Here is a 6,960-nt window from a genome sequence, read left to right as displayed (position 1 = left end):
CTCTTCCTGGATATGTACAGGAGTGGCTTCTGCAACAGGTTGATAGGAAGACGTCTTTCGTTTGTTTTCCAGTAGTTGTTGGTAGAATGTTTTATTTTTCTCACGACTGCAGCCTATTTTTCTTTCCCACACGGTAGTGCTATGTTTTCTCTGCATTATTCCAGCTTCTCACACAATGGGGGGATTCCCTGGGAGACGGGCTTCTGCTCTGTTAATAGTTCGTCTATGTCACTGGGCGCAGTGTCCCGGTGGGTATGCACAGAGCTTTTGAAGTTTCAAAGCTCTTCCTGTACCAGATTCAGAGCCGGTATGTTTCAGCAGTTTTGTTTACTCCTGCAGGGATCCTCCCAGATAGTTGGGGTGAGTTGTGAGAGGTGGCCCAGAGCAATAGCGGCAACCATCACAGCCGGTCCTGCTTCCACAGCTCCCTCCCCTTTGCCCGAACTAGTTGGGCTGCGAATTTGTGTTTGTGGTCCACAGTTCTCAGAGCAGCAAATATTCTGTTCTTTTGATCTGACACTGCTACTGCTTCTAGCACTGGGCAGGTGGCGGTGGGGCGAGCTCTGGGAGGTAGGGATGGGGCGGCTAATCTCAGTGCCTAAGGCTTCCGTTCTCTGCTCAGCAGTGAGGGCTTAAATCACCGTTTTCAGCCCTCTTCCCTCAGTCTTTTGTCCGAGGTCTCTGCCGTGAGCGTTGGGTTCAGCTGAGTTATATGCTGCCCCCTCAGCCCTGTGAGCCATAAGCGGAGCCCTAGCAGTCCGAGTTCTTCCCTCTCCCGCAGCTGCAGTAGTTCCGGGAAGCAGCGAGCTCGGAGCACTGAGCTAGGTCTGCGTCCTGTGCCCACCCGGCTCCGTCTCCGCACTTCTCCCTTTTCTCCTCCCCCGCTCACAAGATTCACCCACCTTTAGGTGAATTCAGTAGTGGGCCTCTTCATCTTGCCTGTCTGCTGTGCTGGGAGTCCTTTGTGGAATTATTGTTGTTTGATTAGTTGTAAATTCCAGGGGAGCTTTATAGAGGCTCACCTCACGCCGCCATTTTGATCCTACTCAGCGTAAGATTCTTAAAGAGAATGGTTGCTAATATATATTATAGTACATATACATATATATATATATATATATATATATATATATATATATATTACAATGGCAAGCATAAGATTATGCATAGATAGAGTTATATATGTACATTTGTACATATTTAAGCAAATCAATTATCTTTTTTTCTCCTTTAGAAGCATCTGTGTTGTCTGTAGGGATATGTGCAAATATGTGTTAATTACATGTGTTTTTTATCATATAATTATTGCTTTAGCCCTAATTTTTCACTATGTTATAATGGTGGTATCCTAAAACATGTTACAGTGACTGGTTTTCAAAGCATTGCTGGATTCACACATTTAGTATGGCATTAATCCTTTTACATACACCTGAGAACTGTTGTCATAAAATCATATATATGTTGTTATTAGGTTGGTGCAAAAGTAATTGTGGTTTAAAGGTTAAAAATAATTGCAAAAACCTCAATTACTTTTGAACCAACCTAATATATTCCACGTTGTCAAAATAGAATATATAATGGGAGGATGTACTCATTATAGGTGCACTGTATCTTTTACGCCAATTATCAACCAAAATTTCCTTTAGTAACTACTTTGGATAACATGTAGATACCATAAGGCTGTCCTGATGGTGATAACAATGATGATGACTTTTAGCCTTTTAGTCAGAGAAAACTAATATCAAGTAAATGCTTATGGCTTTTAATCTGTATGTAACTGCAGTCATTTTAATTTTCAAAGTGGAATCACTTTATATTGGGTAAAAACCATGGGCTTTTTCCTCACTTTTTCACTGGAGATTGTTGTCCTGTGAAGAAACGCCTTCCTTTTAGAAAAATAAACCTAAATGCATTCAATAGCAATCCATTGCTGCAGTTTGTCATTAGGCATTGTGAGGAAGGCCATGTTACAAATTAATACTTTAAATATTAAACTGCATAACAAGTGATTCTGTGCAGATGGCCATTATAGAGTATGCTTTTATGGCGTGAAAGTTGCTCTAGTGCCTTAGGGTCACTACAAATGATCTGTCTGGACTGCAGTCATGGATACTCACTTTACTCTTTTCTATATCCATCGAAGGAGACACCCTCAGATATAGGGGAACTTTCACCCTGCAAGAAATGCCACTGAGAAACATTGCTATCATGGAGCTTTTTGGCATCTTTGAAACAGAAATATTATTCATCATGTTTTCTGACAGCCTGATTCACATGGGAATTATACAAAAACAATGTTTGCTTTCTTATTAATTAATTTGAACTTCATATTTAGGAACAAATGGTTGCTCACTGAAAATCCTAATTTGTTCATATTGAAAGTATAAAAAACTCAGCAAAACAAAGCATTACAAGCCATTTGATTAGGTAAGGCTGAGATATTTGTGTTTCATATCCTGGCCTGTCAATATTTATCAGTAACAAGTTAATAAGAACTTAACAGATTTCCTCTGTAAAGCTTGTTAATTCACTAAGTGTCATTTCCCAGTAGTTTGATATTTAAAATCTTCTTGGAAGGGCACATTAGAAATTAATGATATACTCACCAAGCTAATACCAGTGTAGTTTAGAGAAACGTAAGCAGGTTTTGAGGGAAAGTACTAACATTACAGTTGCAGGATGTTAAAGAAAATGGCTCTTCAAGTTTGCTATGCAATATCTACTTAATTTTACTTTTAATCCTTAGATTATGCTATTGTAAATTAACTGGGAGTTTAATCATAAAAGGAAATAGCACTATTCTTTCCAACAATTGGCACTGTGAGAATTGCTAGATATATGCCCAGAGGCTTTGTGCTAACAGTTCACCAAAGGTTAATGATACAGATGGGCCTGAACTGATGTTCTAGATGTGTTGAAAGTTGGCTGCACTGTAACAAAACATCAGATATCATTCCATCAATATTTTCTTTTACTACTTGAGTGTGTCAAAAACACTGACAATTTGTATTTCAGAAGGATGGTTTAAACTCTATTTATTTAACTGTGGAAGTCGAAGAGCTGCCTCAACAAGAAAAGAAAAACAGCCTTCCATAGGGCATCTTGTACTATGGTATTAAAAAAAAGAATCTTGCCTCAAGTCAGGAATCCTTTAAAAACCCCAGCATCCTCAAATTTTAAGATAGGAATTGTCACTGGAGGCTCACAGGGATTTCCGAAGAAGATTCAACCTGGAGCAGCCGGGACTGGGTTCTTGTTTCTGCACAAGAAAGAATTCAAGAGGCAGACAGATGCAGGAAAGTGAAAGTTATTTATTGAAAATGAAAGCACACACTGGAGAGGAAAGTGCAGGTGAACTCAGAGAACAAGTTGCCTGGAGGAAGTCAGGATCATGGGTATTTATCACTCTTGGGGTAGGAATTGGTGATGTCCCATTGGTATGGTTGATTCATCTCCTCTACCTGGGTGGAGCCCTCTGCTTCCAGCTTTTTCTTTCTTATTTGATTCCTCCGGAACTGTCACAGTGTCAGATGTATCATGGGAGTTATAGTAACCACAATGCAAATTACAGTATAATGACATTAAAATTAGCTAAAGGTCATGTCCCAGTCATAGGGACCAGCCTTGCTGGATGAAATTGGTTCTTATTTTTCTCCAGCTTCAGGTACTGGATACAGTCACTTGATACTTGTGTAGCCAGTGAAGTGCTTTAGGTTGTATCCTGGAAGGGTTCGTAGGCTACCTACTCTGCCTCAGAATGACTGGAGACATTTCATAGAGAATCTTCTCTGCCCAGTATTTTCCTTTTAAAAACTGGGGTGTGAAGGAAATGTTTTTTTCCTCTCAATCCCTCCAACCTACATCCTTTGCTTCCTAATTTTGACTGCAACTGAGAACTCTGATTTTAGCTAAATCTAGGAAGTAAATTAATAACTATTTGTATGAGTTCTAGAAAAAAGTATTTATTTTGAGCAGAAGGAGACACAATTGGAGCTTACTATGTATTTGTAGCAGTCAATATCAGGTTGAACTGGAATACACGCCAAGGTGGTTAAAACATTCAATCATTCCTTCACACGTTATTCAGCAAACATTAAAAGAATGACTACTATGTGCCAGGCACTGTGCTAATTACTCAGTAAAAACATTAGTTCATTCATTCAGCATACAGTAATTGAGTTTGCTGAGAGCCATGGTCGATATTAGGCGAGTTACACTATATAAATGATCTGTAACTCAAATATACATGATCTCTAGTCTAGTGGGAAGATGAATACAACAAAAAATAATTCTAGCATACTGTCATCTGATAATAATGACAATAAAAGTTGTCATTTATTGAGTGCCTTTTATGTGCTAGGCACTGTTCAAATTATTTAAGTACATTTAAGCCTCACACCAATCCTGTGAAGTGGGTACTATTATTTACATTTCAGACAAGAAAATTAAGGCTCAGCATGAATAAATATTTTGTCTGACGTTACAGAGAGACAGTTGAGATTCAAGCCTGTTTGTCTGGTTTTAAAGCCTGTGTACATTGACAAGAAGAGTTCAAGGGTTATGATGCCAATAAAGAATAGGCTTGGGGGAAAATTCACAGAAAGAAAACTGTGCTGAGTTTTAAAGGATAATGTAGAAGTTCACCTGATGGAGAAAGAGGTACCAGCAAGGCTGACTTTTGCATTTGAAACTGGTAACATGCTTAATAAAATTGAATGGTAAAAATCATACTAACAATTTTAATTTTTCATCCAATGATATTAAGTAGAAAATTGAAACACCATGTCAGAATAAGAGAGAGACCATGGAAGAAAGGAAAAACCTTTATATGTACCTTAATGACAATTCTTTCCTGCTTTTTGAACAAGGAGTCACATATTTTCATTTTTCATTGGGCCACACAAATTATGTAGCTGGCTCTACATGCTGATGATTTTAGGCAGCGAGAGCATGAGATATAAGGAAAAGGAAGCATTGAATATTATGTTTTGCTTAGGTTGTGGGTGCATGCTTAGTATGTAAAGGAATGTAGTAGGGATTGGGGTGAAAGAAGTAAGACTGCCTTGTATGCCATCCCCAGTTAGGGAGGAGGCACTGAAAGAGTAAGACTAATATTAACATGACCCGAATAAAATCCTGGACAGATCTCTCTAGTAGGTGGGTTTATGATGGAATGGAGTGGGAAAGACTAGTACCTGAAAGATATTAGTTAGGCTTTGAAATTCTCCAGATAGGAGACAATAGGGGTTTGAATTAATATAGTGGTAATTTGGAAGGGAAATGATTTTGAAAGATATTTCTGAGATAGAACTGACTGTATTTGATGGCTGAGTCAATGTCGGTAACAGAACACAGGAAAAATTCAGGATGTCTCTCAGGTTTCTACTTGAGAGACCCAGTGATGGTTATGCCTTAACTAAGAAAAGGATTACACCAAAAGGAGCAAGTTTGAAAGAAGAATTCAAAATTTTTGTTTTGAATGTATTTTATGCCCCCCAAATGTTATGTCCAAATGAATATGTCCATCAGACACTTGAAAATATAAGTCCAGTAATGTTTGTGTTCCAGTAAGACAATAGTTTGCTACTTTGGCAAAAATTTTGAATTATCTGACTTCCTGATTTCTGGCCAGTCATATTCTTCAGAAGTAGCTTCTAATTCCAGGAATAAGTAGATCAGACTGACATCCTAAAAGATTATTCACACCGTCCCTGGACTAAAACCATAGGATGCGTTCTTTTAGGCTCTGACTAAAACATAATTCTTACTAAGATTAAACCAGTTTGAGTACCTACCCCTAAGACCCATGTCACTCTTGACATGCTTCTTAGAGAAGAAAAGCATCAAGGATGTACAATGAAGTAATATAAGGAAATAAAGGAAATATATTCCTTTAAAAACATGTTGACTAAGTAACATTAAAAGAAATTATGTACGAGGTCTGACAATTAACTTCACGGAGTTGTTGCAATGATGTTGCTAGCCTTTTTTGATATAGAGGGATTATTCATTATGAATTTGTACAAACTGGACAAACAGTTAACAAAGTTTACTCTTTGGAAGTGCTGAAAATGCTGCATGAAAAAATTAGACGACCTGAACTTTTCGCCAACAATTCATGGCTCTTGCATCATGACAATGCACAAGTTCACAAGGCACAGTCTGTGAGGGAGAAAACAAATAACTGTATTGGAACACCCCCCCTACTCACCTGATTTGGCCCTCAATCACTTCTTCCTTTACCTAGAGATAAAGGAAATATTGAAAGGAAGACATTTTGATGACATTCAGGACATCAAGGGTAATACGATGACAGCTCTGATGGCCATTCCAGAAAAAGAGTTCCAAAATCCTTTGAAGGGTGGACTAGGCACTGGTGTTAGTGTGTAGTTTCCCAAGGGGAGTGTTTCAAAGGTGACCATAGTGAGAATCAGCAACGAGGTATGTAGTACTTTTTCTAGGATGAGTTTGTGAACTTAATTGTCAGACCTGCCTATGCAAAGACAATTTGTCAAATGTCTACACAAATATTTACTGTGGTTTTAGTCACTCAAGATAAGACTGTTCATCCTCAAGGACCAAGAGAATAAAAAACTCTTTTTCCCTTCTCGTAGTTGCAGATAGCATAAGAACTAAGGATGAGTGGGTTAACCTGGGAGATATATCTGAGCCCTTGAGGTACTGGAAGCTTTTAGCAGCTTCAGAACCTCTCAAGCCCTAGAGACTATGGAGTGAGTACCTTGTATTTTTGGCCACCTCTAATTGTTGAGAAATAATGGATCACAGACAATCAAGGGATAAATGGAGATAAGAGGAAACTTTAGATTCATTTCTTCCTAGAGTACCAAAATACTGAAAAATGAAGGATTTTGGAGAATGGAGGTATTTCTTTTTCTTTCTGGAAATAAATTGTATCTTTGCTTGAAGGTGGCCTAACTTCTGTTCTCCCTAGTTAGCTAT

The sequence above is a fragment of the Rhinolophus sinicus genome, chromosome X (genome assembly GCF_036562045.2).
Source record: "Rhinolophus sinicus isolate RSC01 chromosome X, ASM3656204v1, whole genome shotgun sequence".
Taxonomy (NCBI): domain Eukaryota; kingdom Metazoa; phylum Chordata; class Mammalia; order Chiroptera; family Rhinolophidae; genus Rhinolophus; species Rhinolophus sinicus.
This window is presented reverse-complemented; position numbering follows the sequence as displayed.